This window comes from Melospiza melodia, chromosome 3 (genome assembly GCF_035770615.1).
Source record: "Melospiza melodia melodia isolate bMelMel2 chromosome 3, bMelMel2.pri, whole genome shotgun sequence".
Lineage (NCBI taxonomy): Eukaryota > Metazoa > Chordata > Aves > Passeriformes > Passerellidae > Melospiza > Melospiza melodia.
The window spans coordinates 101,301,398-101,316,872 of NC_086196.1; the positions used below are offsets into that span (position 1 = coordinate 101,301,398).

General features: G+C 42.6%; 1 long non-coding RNA gene across 1 annotated transcript; it reads right to left on the reverse strand.

Annotated features, from left to right (window-relative positions):
• Positions 1-201: 201 nt before the first annotated feature.
• LOC134416799 (uncharacterized) lies at positions 202-9,626 on the reverse strand. Its single transcript, XR_010027399.1, has 3 exons — positions 9,573-9,626; positions 3,218-3,286; positions 202-382 (listed from the first exon to the last, which is right to left on the reverse strand). It is a non-coding gene; the product is annotated as an uncharacterized LOC134416799 (long non-coding RNA).
• Between the last annotated feature and the right edge of the window lie 5,849 nt (positions 9,627-15,475).

Here is a 15,475-nt window from a genome sequence, read left to right on the forward strand (position 1 = left end):
ACCATGTATTTAATATTAAGCCCTCCCAGCCTCTGCTCTTTAATAGTTGCAACAGTGATGATATCAACAACACCCACACCTTACAACACAGCACTTTTCATCTGCTGGAAATAAAACACTTCCCAAAGGAGGCAAAGCATTATCATTCCTTGTTTAGAAACAGAAATTCAGCTATTGAGAAGTGAAACCACTTACCCAGGCCCATTCAGCTGGAACAGCAGCAGAGCCAGGTGAAGAAGCCAGAGCCCCTGTGCAGATGCCCAGTGTAAGCCTTTAACACACAGCACCCCACCTCCAACTTCAGTGGAGCAGGTAAGGTTATAGTCTCCTCTCTCACAGATCTAGGCTCAGCTTTAGGTACAATCTGGAAGCACTTCAAAAGCTGTGGATTAAAAAGCCCTGTATAAATGCAAAGTGTGATTATAATTCAACCAATATTGGAAAAATTACAGCAGTTTATATTTGTTTTTCTGTATTTGTGGAATTTATGTTGTTTCAACACTTGAACAGCTTTTGATAATGACACCATCTGTTAATTCTCACCCCTCACTAAATTAGAACAAGTGGTGGAATTGTTAGACTGCAGTTTTACAGATCCCAGCTTATCAAACAAACCTGAACCCAGGGTCTGTGGGAGGCATTACACACAACAGGAGGCAGCAACCAGTCAGGTACAATTGCCAGGCCAATCAGAAGAAAAGAATAGGACAATCAGGAACAGCACACCTCTCAGCAACTCTTCTGGAGCAGTTTTTTGTTAGGTTGTGTTTCATTTCCCAATTCGGCCCGGTAAACAGCATTTACTCCGAGGCTGCTCAGATTGGTGGGGCAGCGTTGGGTGGGGTATTCCTGCTAGGATCTGAGATCATTGCCAAGTGGAATGGACACCTGGGTTCAAATTAAACACTCTCCAATTGCAACAAGTTGGCAGAGGTTTGAGTGGCTCTGTTAAATTCACGTTGCTAGATCAGTGTCCAAACTGGTGTGAATTGCTGTGATTTACACATTCTTTACCTGCAGAAATACCATCTGCAAAGCATGAGGAGGAGCACAGACCTTGGTAATACATTTCAGAGTAAAAGTGAAGTTGATAATCAACTTTTTTGGCTACACTCCCATCCCCCATTTTCCCTACATATTCATGTCCTTCTCTCTGCACTAAGAAATGCTCTTCCTCTATTTTCAGGTTATATGAGAATCTGTTTAATACACTTGTATCTGCAAAAGGTCAGATTATGTTACATGCAGATCAAACAGTGAAAATACACATCTCCTGGTCTCTAGACTACTTTTTGCATATGTTGTTAAACACCCTTTAGTTCTTCTATGAACCTTTTAGTTCTCTCTTTCTGAACTTATGTCAATAATTTCATTCTTTTCTTAGATAGTGAACCAAATCCCTAGTAGTTGTAATCTTCTATTTCACAAAGACTTCTAGTAAAGGGATGGACTTTTACTAAAGACACATGCGTGATACCTCACTACACAAGGAACAGGGAGTTTGCACATTCTATTTATGAAAGTTCAGGACACAGCAATGGAAACCTCAGACCTTGCTATTCCTGATAGTGCAGGAGTAAGGCACCACTAAAGTTACACTTGTCTAGGAAGAGCCTTGGTGGTGTCCCTCAAATAAGGCACATTTGGTTTTCAGCACCATGGTAATATCTAAATTACCTCACACACCCCGGAATGAAACGTTTCCACCTCCATGAACACAATTCCCTGCAGCCTTTAGTGGGCTCCTAAGAAAGCTGCCCAGAGAAGCTGTGGATGCCCCATCTCTGGAGCTGTTCAAGGCCAGAGTTTGTTTGAGCTGTTGTTTGGAGCTCTGAGCAACCTGCTCTAGAGAAAGGGGTCAATCTATGAGACCACACTGAAAATTAACTTTCCGGCAGCCCCAAGAATGGCAGGTAAAGAACCTCAGCCCAAAACGTGTTGATGCTGCTATGATGGGGTGAGAAGGATGTCCAAGTTGCAAAGTCTGCCTGACAAAAACTCTTGGTCCTCAATTCCACTGGTTGTGGTGGCAATATTGGGAGCACATAATAGTCAGCTCACAGAGGACACCAAGGGACCTAAATTAGCTTGTTGCTGTCAGTAGGGGTAATTATTCCTAGAAAAGAAGAAGAATGAAACATTTTCTGGGCATTACAGGCACACAGTTGGCATCACTAGGAGTCAATCCAGACCCCTGAGATCAGGCCAGCTTTCTAAAACCCTTTATGTCACTGTTTTACAAAAGGTGTTTGATACCACTGCTGCCTTCTCAGATGTGATCTCATCCTTGACCCTTAGTGGCAGTTTTAGGAATAGCTCCCTCAGGTTTACTTTTATCAGATCATAAAGTACATCATATTCCCTTGCCTGTGAGATGTGCTAAGGCTTGTATCATTTGTAATTGGAAATCCTATAAAGCTTCCTGACATTTTTTTGTCCACGAAAAATTGAAGTCAAAGTTGGAATGGATGAAAAAGTAGCTTCCAATATTAAAAAAAGTGCTTGTTTGGTAGAGAAAACTATAATCTGGTGCACATTTCCAGGAATACAGTAAGAACTAAAATTTTTGTAATGACAGCAGGGCTGTATCCCTTCTTGGAGTAATAAACACAAGGTCCTTGACTGAGTTGCTCTGCCAATGTTAGAAATAGATGATATATTATATATTAAACACATTCCGTTTTTCTACAGAGAAAGCAGAGTGGTGCACAAATATCCAGCATCACATCTTACAGCGTCCTACTCTTGGAGTAATTCTTTATTTTGCAGATCTGCAGACTAAGTATGAGGGATTAAAAGACTTACCCAAAGTCTCTGAGCAGGGCAGCTGCCCAGTCGCATTTTCACGGTGGAAGATAAGCACCACGCCAGCAAACAGCACAACTCTAAACCAGCAGCCAGGTTGGAGGATGTCAGCAAAAGGGGCCAAGGAGCCTTGAGCCACAGCTGGCATGGTCAGCATGTAAGTTGAGGGGGCAGAGAATAAGCTGGAGCTAAATATACTCCAACTCCTTATAGACTCGGTGCTGGCAGTGGGCCAGGCTGCAGCCGTGATGGCTGGGGCAGGTTTAAAGTGCTCTCCCCTGCCAGCTAGTCAGCCCTGCCTTAAATTAACCCAGCTGACTTTGGACTGAAACAGATGATGGTTCCTCATAAACTCAATTACACCAGCTCAGCCATGAGTGGAGAAGGCTCCAGATGAAATGTGGTGCTTTACCAATATCTTGAATCTCCACTGCCCTCCCTGCAGTAACTGTTGACAGTGCCTTAAATTCTTTAAATCCATCTGAAAGACAAAACTTCAGGTTAAGCAACATCACTTTCAGGGGCCTCTGCCTCAGGTTGCTGTATAGATGATGAAAGGAGGTTTCTGAGACAATTTCTCCACTGGATGTCAACGTGTAGCAATGAATTCACACAAGATGTTCCTGTGGATTTCTTCGCTGGTAGGGTCATCCATCTCCACGGACTCCTTTTAGTACAGTCTCTGATCTTTCCAACTGCAAGAAACCACAATACTGCTTTACTGGAGACTTGTTCAACTCCTGATATAAAATGATGCTCATATATACCCTTAACAATCCCATTGCAATCCAACCATTTACTCCTATATTAGTTAGGGTAAAATAAAGCCTGGGGTCTGTAAAAGCATGTATATTTGCACAGATATAAATATAGTTTGACTGCTAAACTTACATGGTGGGCCTACATTTTCTGTAATAAAATATTTAAGTGGTTTCAACTCTGCAGTTGGATTTTTATAACTCTGACATAGCAAAAGACATCAGTGCAGGACAGCATTCACTGGACACAATGAGACCTGAATAAGTAATAAAATGAGTGTCTTCATTATGGGCTGACAAGCATCAATACAGATTTTCCCAGAGAGAAATAACCTAAATACTAGCACTTCTTGCCACCATAAAGAAAGCTCAAATCTTCATTTTAAGATGAATTTCTAATGCCTAGCATTTAAATATCAGAAAAGTCTGATAAAGAATTTTCTGAGGCTGAGCCAAAGCAGAGTAAATGGCAGGACTGTAGTAACACAGAAACTTGTGGAGGTTTTGGAGAGCAGTTTATCACTTCTCTGAAATTTAGTAAAAGCTAAATTTTGTGACACCTAATTTTTTTTTTCTGTGCTTCTGCAGAAATTAGGCTCTCCTGAAAAATCACCTTTCAAGATGGTTTATCATAGCCAGGGCTGGACTAGTGGCAGGAGTTGCTTGAGCTGAGTCCTGGTAGTTCAAGTAGAAGCTCTCCCACTTGTCATCACAGAATATATGACCTTATTACTCCTCCCTCAGTTCTGGCACTGATTGTTGATGCTGTTTGCAGCCAGTGAGGTTTCCTCAGTGCTCTCTGCTGCCATCTCTCCCAGCCCCTTCTGCTTCTGTTTTCCAATTACAGCAAAAAATATGTGAATCCAATTTTCTGCCAACACCTAGATGAACCAACTCCAGAAAAGAACATGGAAGATAGCAAAGCAGGAAGATTTGCATTAGAGTTATACTACTAGCTAAGAATACATTGAAAATTGCAGGAATTTATCTGTATATCAATGACACAATGCCATTTCTTACTATAGGACCTGAACAAATTAGCTACCAAAGTCCAGCCCTCAACAGCTCAGATTTATCTCAGATTTTACAGGCAGTGGGAATGCGTCAGTGACAGGACCAGGCCATGATTGTGAAGAAAGACTCAGCAGAAGCAGTAGACCCAGATCTGCTGGCTCACTTCCCTGGACATTTGACTTTCCACAAGCTTCCTGTTATCCAGGGGTACTGCAGAGAGCTGGAGAGCTTGACTGTGTTGGGCAAAGTTTTTCCACTGGCGCTGAGAGGGTCACCAGGCAGGACTGGAGAGATGTCAGGGCTGCAGCCGACTCTCCTCTGGCTGGGAGCAGCCCCTCTGTCAGAGCACGAGCTCTCCCCTTGCTCTCTCGCAGCCCTACCCAAAAGGCATTGTCTGGAAGCAATTAGAGATTTTAAAATTTTTTTTTCTTTTTTTTCCATCGTTGCCTGACAACTTCAGCAGACACACATGCAGCCATCCCCCTACGCTTCTAAAGAACTTTGCTTACTGTTAACTATTTAAATGTTGAAAGTATTAAAGCTAATTGAACTCACTGCTCAGAGAACCAAGTCTGAGGTCAGCTGTCATAGACGGCAACACTGTTGTGGTAAAAGAACTTCGGGGTAGTTTAGAAATCTTTAGAAAAGCATTCATGCCTGTCCACATGCTTGTCAGTCCTACCTGTCACTGCTAATGTCAGGGGGTGTTTCAGGGTAGGGAAACAGATGGAGCTGCTTTGGGGAACTCCTCCAGGAACTGCTGTAGTTAGTGCTGAAAGTGATGACAGGACATGATACTCAGCTGGCCAAATTTTAAGCACCTTGCTTCAGGTGCTTAACCTGGCAGAGCCTTAATGGTCTGGTGAGGGGCACAGGGATGGCAGTGGAAGGGGAGAATAAAAGATAGATAGTCTCTTCCACAGAGCAATTCAGATTCATGTTTAAATACTCTAATTGCCTTCCAGAGCAACTGATTGTCTCCTTGTCAACTTTATTTGAAACCTGGAGAAATCCTCCGGTATATGTAGATATTGTGAATATGCTCTTAGTATCATGCTGAAAAAGAGTCTCAGATGGTAAATGAGAAAAATTCCCTTGACTTCAAAAGTGTTAATGTTTACTTTCATGCTGCTGAGGATTCAGACCCATATTTTTAAAATGCTAATGCTCCTTGGCCCCTGTGTGAACAAGTTTATTCTGACTGCCATATTTTTTCTGTGTGTGAGATAAAAGGAAAGGAAGAAGTAACTGGTGGCTGCTCATGGTACAGCAGCAACAGAGGACTTGTCCCTAAAGGGATCCTTGCCTGCTGTAAATCCAGAGCCAGGGACACACATCAGGATCAGACCTGCAGAGCAAAGACGTTCGTAACATTGTGAGATCATCTTCTACGTGCACAAACAGACTGTCTTCTATAACCCTGAACTGGTGACTTTGGGGGTACAAAGTCTTTTGTTCCTACCTGGAAAAAGCAACCTGCTAGAAATGAACAGAAGGTTATGCTGATTTTATAGAAGTCTGGGTTGTCTTTAAGGAATGCTGAGGAATGTGAACATTCCACATATCCAGACAATCTTTCCCGTCAAACACTGAAAGGAAGAAAAAAAAGACAAAAATTAACACGCCAAGTAAGGCTCAATTCTTTCTCATCTGCCAGGTCTAAGGCCTTCTGTTTTGTAGGAGAAAAGGAAGTCTCTTGGAAGCTTGTTTCTGGAAAGCTATAAGGAGCCTGTTGGAGAGGTCATTGGACCAGAAGCAGCCAAGTTCTAAAGCATAGCTGCAGTTATGGTTTGTCTACATTGTCTTGTCATTAATTCTCTAGCCAGTCTTCAGGGGGATAACAGGAAACATCCAGATGGCAAATTCCATGCCGTAGACACATTCATATCCTTTCACATCTGTGACTGTGGCCTTGCAAAGAACAACATTTGAGATTACACCACACTTTGAACCACAGGCAAGAGGCTTAGATCCCCAGCAGCACAGAGCATGATCATAAACGACTCAGTTACTCCACAACCAGTCCAACTTTGTAATCTCTACAAAACAATTAATTACTATCAAAAGAATATGAACAGCCCAAAGCAGCTTCAGGGCTCTTCTGGGGCAAAGCAAGGGTTTTGCATTTGTCTTCCACTTATATCAGAATGGGAACAACCTGATGACCTAAGAAATGGAGTCATTTTTAATACCTGCTCTTTCCTCCCAGTACCTGGAGGGTTAGAGTCCTGCATGCCTCATCTCACTGGTTATCATTATTATGTCATCCAGATCAATCATTTCAAGCTCATTGGGTTGTAAATACAGCTTTGATCATTCGTTACACTTTGTTAGTATTTATCAGAGCCAGGGCTCTGTTAATCCAAAACAGCAGCGCTCAAACAGCAAGGAAACCTGGGCTCCAAGAGCACTTAGTGCAAGTTGGAGGGGTGGTGTTGGGTTTTGTTTGTTTTCTAAATTATTCGCTTCTAAAAATTTCCCAAATGCTGCAGGGTTAAGCTCTAAAAGGCAGAGGAAACCTTTCCTCTCTCATGGCAGGCACAGCAAGAGCTAATCGCAGAGCCCTCGCCTGTTGCTGTGAGCCCACTCTGCTCCGGAGGATGGAAACAGGCACCGGGGAGGGAGGGAGGGAGGGAGGGATTCCTCTGCGGGCAAAACCTCCCTTATGTCGAAGTGTGTGTAAGGCTGCTGGGGCTGATCCACAGCGCGCTGCAGTCACCAAAGCCGAGAGGCCTAACTCGTGAAGCGCTCCAGAGCAGGGCTCTCACGGGCTCGGGCTCCCCGCAAGCACCAGCGCAGCTCATACCGCGCTTGGGACAAAGCACAAGCGCCTCTTCTCACTGCGAGCCCGGGAAGCGAACGGAGGGCTGGGCTCCCAATGGTCTCCTCAGCGATGACAAGCTCAAATTCTTTAGCACCATCTAGCTAACGCAGAGGTAATCCGCACCGCCGCTCCTGCCCGCCCCGGCTCCCGGTGAGGGAAGGAGGGAGCGCATCCCGCGCATCCTGCACATCCCGCGCATCCCGAGCATCCAGCGCATCCCGAGCATCCAGTGCATCCCGCGCATCCTGCACATCCCGCGCATCCAGAGCATCCCGCGCATCCAGAGCATCCCGCGCATCCCGCGCATCCCGCGCATCCAGCGCATCCAGAGCATCCAGCGCATCCAGCGCATCCCGCGCATCCAGCGCATCCCGCGCATCCAGCGCATCCCGCGCATCCCGCGCAGCGCCGGGAGCGGCTCAGCGCAGCCAGGCGGAGCGCGGACCGACTCCTTTCTAATAAAAAACATAAAAATTATATAAACGGCCACGGCAAGGACAAGTGCAAATTTTATAAAACAAATTAAATGGTACCTTGTCCAACAATCTGAATAAAATCTGAGAGCAGGACATGGATGAGAATGTCTTTTTTGCTGGAATGTCAGAGAGAAAACGGGTGAGAAAAATGCTGTGGAAGCAAAACTGAGTGCAGAAAACTTAACAAAGGGCCACAAAGTTAGTGGAAAGTGCCTAGAAAACTTCAAGAGAATAATATGACAGTCAAACAAAATCTTGAAAAATTTCATGCACTACTTGCTGAAGTGTTCCTGTAGATATAAAAAAAATACAGTATGGTGAACAATTCAGTAGAACACAGTGTTTCAAAGTGAAAGAATTGGAATTTTCCTTTTTGAAAGCAAATTCTTTCTCAATATTTTATAATGCTGTATTATTATACAAAATAATTCCATAAAATTATATAGATTATATAAAATTATATACAATGAGTATATACAATTATATTATTATATGAAATGTAAAAACAAATCCCCCAAAATGGAGTTAGTAATATGCATTGTAATTTTATAAAAGGAACATTTCGAAGTCCCTTTTTTTCCCAGCTGGTGGAAAAATTTGAAACTGATGGACAGTGCATTTCAGAATGAAGCCAAAGATTTAAAAACTCAAAGAAAGTATTTTTTCCCCTAAGGGTTGCACAAAAAATTTTCAGAACTTCTTTTTTCTCCCTTATAATTCTGATGAGAAGTCAATTAAGCTGATATTGGAACTGCCTACCAGATAAAGCACTGTATTTAAAGAACTATTTGTCTAGGAAACATCCCCAAAGAATTGCTACTAAAGTATGTATTTACCTAAATTATTATTTCACATAGGACTAAGTGATTTTCAGAAAAGAATATGTCTTCAACTTTCATGGCTTTCTCAAGGAAAAAAGAATTTAAACACACAAAAATAGGAAGCATTTTGATTTAGTACTGCCCCAATAATCTATTTATATTTAGGCCTTCAGAAAAATCCAACTGAGCTTTATTTTCACAGCCAACTAAACCAATATTTTAATTTTTGATCTCTACTTTTGACCTAAGTTATTTTAAACCACTTGCTAGGCATTCTTAAACTTCCTCTCGCAATGTGTTTATCTTTTTTTGGTTGGTTGGGACTTTATTCTTTAAAGAAACATCCTAAAACACTCACAGACCATGTTTCTGCAAGGAAGACCATGAGCCAAGTGATGCCTTTTTTTTTAAGCACTTGTACCTTATTTTTAGACTATAAAGACCCAAATTCAAGGGGTTAGGCTAACTTGTGGGCCAGTGTTAAAAAAAGAGTTTGTGTGGACAGCCTTCCATGCACACGAAGATGTTCAGAGGCAGCTTTATCCTGGGGCTTGGTCACTGTTTGTGAGCTTCACGTGCCCCACCAGAGCAGGCTGGCAGAGGCTCCTCACTCCTGATAAAACAGACATCACCCTACAGGGGCTGGTCACACACACCGCGCTCTTCAGAAAGGAGAGGCCCAAAGAAGGTCCAGATTTTGGGAATGGAACTCATGTGGGGACAGAAGGACACAGAACTGCAGTGGCACAACCTCTCCCATAGCAATAGGGGGAACTTCTGCCAAGCCGTGTTACACCCAGCAACACAAGGTGTAAAGTGGTCAAAAAGTGGAGGAAAAGGAAGCTGCTGGAAGTCTGATGAAATTAATACCCACGTTGCTGAGATGTGGAGTTGCTGGTGCCAAGGAAATGGGAGCCAACACTCCCACAGGTCCTCCAAGCCACCCAGCATGTGGCCAGCTCAGCCAGCGTGGCAGCGCTGCCAAGGCTTTGGAAACAGCCTGTGTTTGGTTGGATCTGTTTACCTAAGGAGAGAATCGAGAGATGAGCTTTGGTTTGCTTTCCTTTTCTCGCTTGCCTGCATTACTGGGTTCTTTTATAATTGGGCTTGTACAAAATATTCTGTCAAGATGCATGTGGTGGAGTTGCCTCTGAGACTCCGAGCACACGCTAGTCCCACGCCCTCTCACACCCTGTAATAAGCTTTTTATTCTACTGTAATTAACAGCCAGGCACCAGCCACTCTGCTTAAAATCACAAACAGCCCTGCACTTACTATTTTGTGCTGCTTTTGCATTATCTGCTAATAAATCCTTCCCCTCCCTGAATTGCTTTCATATATTCACTGCTTGTCCAGTCACTACATGCTGAATTCGAACTCCCTAATTGCTCAGTATTGCTTAAGTATTTTTTACTTATTTGCTGTGTATTTCTTACCATAAGATTGATTCTATGCCTGTGAAATCAAGGAATACTTTCTGTAAAGCAGATATACATATTCTGGGGAGATGGACCACTGGGGTAAATACAAACTCTTAGTCATATCCTCAGGTTGTTCCTGGATGTTTTGCAGGTCCTCTTATTTCATACTTCTAAATTTCATAGCAATATTTTGTCATGCAATGCCAACATATGAAATTTTATTCCTCCAGAAGACAGGTGATTTCCAGTGGTCCCAAATAAGCAAGTCACTTATATGTTCCCTACTTGTATATGAAATTATGACTCTCAGCTTCATTGAAGAACTAATGAAAACAAGGTAAAATTAGGAATTTTAACCTGGTTCATGTAGACCATTTAAAATATTTAATGGGGTTTATCATCAAATATAGGTGGCACATAGGACACCCTTGCTTGAATTTATGTCAACTTAAACAGAAAAGATGTTCAACAGCAATGGTTCAGGTTACTAATAATTATTGGCAATTTTAAAGGATAAAAAAATGTAGTGTTCATACAGGAAAAGGATCCAAACCCCTCCTGCAGTTCGTGGACTTCCCACTTAATATGACAGGCATTAGATCAGGCTGATTATATTGACTGATGTGGGGACAGAAACCGACTCCTTTGGCTTCATAAAAGCAAATGTCTTTTTATCTGAATAATTATTATTATCATTGAAACAAAATGTATATTTTCTCAGCTTTTTATTTACAATGTAAAGTGCTTTCCACAGTAAATCAACAAATATGAGTATTCATGTCACCAAAAGCTGATGATTAAAAATAATTACTTTAATGGTAGCTGGCCTGATGCCAAACATGATTAGCTTTCACATTTCAAGCATGATAGTAGATAATTTACATCTCCTTTCACACCAATACCAAACTACTCCTAATGGATTCTATTTTAGTTTTTATGAATTAATAGAAATTTAGTGTCCAATTCACTATGTTATAGACACCATTTGCCTTCAAAACCAAAGAATTGTTTCAAAAAAGGGCAGAAAAGAACTGAATCACAGGATAGGAAGCCAATAAAGTTGGCTTCCCTGCTGACAGCATCCTTGCCTGTGCCCTCAGAGCTGTCAGAGGCAGAGTGAGAAGAAAACTTTTTCCAACAGGCCAGAAAACCTTGTCAAGGGGGAAAATCCAAAGAAGTACTCAGACTGTCTCTAGCAGGACAGATGCAAATTGATGCCCTTCTCTCCTAAAGACCAAAGAAGACCTCACTCCCACACCAGTGGACAGGATTTTGCTCTCGGGACAGTGAAGGAAATTGGACATTTGCCTTTTGAAAACATCGCAAGCTGCTCAAGGACCTGATGGGTCAAAACAGAAAATATATTTACATTCTTCTAAAGGACTTTTAAAACTAGTTGCCTTTTACCTACCCCATTAGACCTGAGAACAGAGCCCTGAGCATATCCTGTGGAGATAAACACTGACTTACACTCGCAGGATGGCCCTCACCCACCTCAGTTCAGGCTCAGGGTGGCAAAACCACCCAAACACTCTTTTTAGGGGGAAAAGGAAGAGCAAAGAATTCCACCTCCATCTGATTTGGAAGTTTGTGCCCATAGGAAATGTGGAAATTCAAAACACAGAGAGAAGACAATGGGAAGGTCAAAAGGACAACCTTAGCTTTCAAATATGGGATTATTGCTTCTTGGCTGGAAAGACGCATACAGGAACACCAAAGCAAAAAATATCAGGGGTATGGAGGCTCACTGGGCATATGAAGCAGGAATGATAGGTAAGATAACATCTCCCATATAGAAGAGAATAACCTTTCATTAAGACAATAACCTTCAGCAGGCTGGAAGAGGATGGTTTAAACTACCACAAAGAATAAACCACCTTGGTGATTTGGTTTCCCTTTATTTTCAGACCTCCATCTCCAACAGGCTCAGCAAAGCTCCAAGCTTTGCCTGACTTCCACCAAGACCAGGGTCTGAAAGCTGTAACTATTTTGGCAGCTACAGGAAGCCAGAACCAATGTTTTCAAAGAAAAAAAATGGTAACAGAATCCAAAAAACGCATAGCTATAAAGAAGCAAAGAGAAGCACCTTCCCTTCACCAGACTATCCCATACCCCTCAGTTCTACAGGACAAAATTTCTGATGCCTGTGATTCCCTTACACTGCTCAGGGCTGCAATAATGAACCCAGCCCAAGCTAATGTGTTTCACAGGACCTGTAAACATCCATTTTCTTTTGCTGGTCACTGATTAAAAGAAAATACATTAGTCAGGTTTAAGCCTTCACCTTTCAGCCTACTGCTGGCACAGCACATAAACATTTCTTGTGAAACCCTTTTAATTTACATTTCAATGGACCACAGCCCTCATCTACACTGGCATTAAAATGTCCAGCACTGGCAGCCTCAAACATGCTGAATGGATGTTGTGCCAGCATCCCCCCTGCTTCTTCTTACCTTTTATAGACTCCTATAGGGGCTGACAGGAAACCAGAGCTCCACATCACATCAATGCTTGGTTTCTGGGGAGAGTCTCAGCTCCCGCAGCAATTAATGCTGCTGGTAAAGCTGTTTTGTACTGGACAACCAGTGCAATTTTCCCACAAAGGTCATTCACATCAGCTCCCAGAGGTTACAGAGCAAATCTACCTGGAGGAGAGAAGGTGCAGGGAAGAGCGGACAAAACTGGTGAGCTCTCCTAGTTGGAGCAAATTTGGAACTGCTTACTTAGAGATAAAATTCAGTATCACAACAGGAAATCCCAAGGCCTGTTCCTGTCCCCTAGGCTAATTGCTGTTGGTCTGGCAGTGCACCCCTGTTGCTGAGCCATCCCTTCTCACTAGAAAGAGCTCCCAACACCTCCCCCCTCCTTTTGCCTTGGCAGAAATCCGAGTGTATCCTCCGCACTCGGATCTAAAGTAAACCGCCATGTCATCGCCCTAGCAGAAAAACACACAAATACCCTCCCACCTTCGGAAAGCAGCAAAACATTAAGCTTTATGGGTACAACAACTAATATTAAAAAAAAGCCTGACTATTTAATGCAATGTTGTGGTTGAGAATTTAACCACACAAAAGGCAGAAAATTCAAACGTACAATTCCCACAGAAACCATAACTTGGCCACGTTTCACATACACACGTCAAGGCAGAAACTTTAACAGTGCATTCCCCCGTCTGAGTTATTGCATTTGCAGAAGAGGTACAGCTCTCCTCCTCCTCCTCGCTTTGCTTTTTTCACCTCGTTTTTTTCTCATATACGAATCCCCAGTGGCAACATTTATGAAAAATTAGGGAAAGGGAACTCCAGTGGGGAGGAAGGGGGAGGGAAGCATGACTTTGGGTAAACACACATGCACTGGACAGGGTTGGAAAGCAGACCTTAGTCTCCAAACTGCTTCCAGCTTCAGCTGGTTTGTGTCCAGGCCCCTGGGTTTAAGTTCTTTTCTGGGGCAATTGCTGAAGTCTGCACCATAACTTAGCCTGATCACACAGCATCCAACCCTAGACACAACGCCCTGAGACTTGACCCTGGAGGGTGCTGCCTCACAGAAAACCTGCAGAATCTCAGCTCCTTTCTTAGCTCTTCAACATGAATTTCAATTTTTAAATCCACTTTGGCCAACACTCCTGTTTCCGAAGGCAATGTCACACAGGCAAATGAGGTGGTTTTAACTCACCCCTTAGTGCAAACAAGCCCCATTACAAGGGCAGACTGAGTGAGATCAGCTTTTGCACCAGTCTGGAGCGAGGACTTAAGTCACAGCTCTGGATCTACAGCTGATTACCTTCACCCCTCTACCACTACAGATGAAACAATGCCAATACTGCACAAAACCCACCAATTCCAAGACTCTCTACTCAGATTTTAGAATAGTAACCACTTGTATTGTATATGCAGGCAGCAAACCTTCCTCCATCTGCCAACCCTGCTGCTTAATCCCTTCCTACCTACTCCAGAGAAGGAAGTACAGCAAGCAATATACTTTTTTCTTCCTCAGTTTCCATCCCCAAGTCTGTAGTCGACTTTGCTTGAGTATCTTTACTCATATAAACAAATAGGCATTTGTACCCAGCGGGAAGATGTGGTTCTAGCCATTGATCTGGGATGCCTTCCTCACTTGGCCCCGGGCAGTCACAGAGGCCACTATGGAATATGTTTTCCTTAATGTGCTGTGCTGCATCCTTCCTTTCTGGCTCTGAGGAGCCTGTCCTAAGTGGCCCAAGCAGTTGGAAATCTGAATTTCCTGGCACTAGTGAATTTCAGCTTGTAGAGAGGAGAAAAATGAGGTAACTTGCCTATTCATTTTACAACAACTAAGAACATAAAACTAGATGAGCCATTCTGAGTCACTGATGGCCCATCCAACCCAGTATCTCGCTTTCCCCGGCGGGGAGCGCTGGGTGCTTCAGAAGCAAATGTAAGCAGCATGGCAATTACAGCGATCCCTCCTCTGGTATAACCTCTCAGATTCCAGCAATCAGCAGTTTGGGGACTTCCTGAGCCAGAGGTTGCATCTGGACCATCATGTTTAATAGCTCCCAGTAGACTTCTCCTCCATGAATTCATCTAATCCCTTCTTGAACCCGTTGATACCATTGGCTTCTTACAACATCCTGTGACAAGGAGTTTCACACTACAATTGCACACTGAGGGTGTTGGGCAAGGGGGGGGAGGAAGACTTCCTTTTCATTGATTTCAACTTGCTGACTATTTCAGGGAGTGCCCTCCAGTAGTATGAACAGCAGTAAATCCATTGCTTGGGAACTTGCTTCCCACCATTCAGACCATTATCAGATTTATCCAAGCTTCACTTTTATGGGCTAATCAGTATCTCATACAGCCTATTTACTGTCTCTCATAACAATGTAATTCCACGTATTCGCCACCTTTCTCAGTGCTTTTGTTTTCACTGTAACCCTTCTGATACAAGAAATTTTTCTTTGGTAATGGATGGCCCTGATAACTAACATGAGTGTATTTACCAGAAGACTTTTGAAACCAAATTATTTACCCTGAAAATGCAGACACAGATATATAAAAAGAAAAGAGAATGCTAATTTTGTACTTTGCTGGCTTCATTGACTTCAATTCAGCAACTGAATTTTACTAACATTTATGTTTAACCTTCTCTCAGCCACTCAAGATATCTCCTGAGCTCCTACATACACCTATATAAAATAATACAATCATATTATAGCTTAATGATATATTATTTTTTCAATAATTACTATAATTGAATTATGTAATAACTCATAATTATATAGTGAAATGCTATGATGATAGAAGTATAACACACATATATATATTTAACTTTTTATACTATGCATACACTCCTGTTCTACATAACACATAAACAG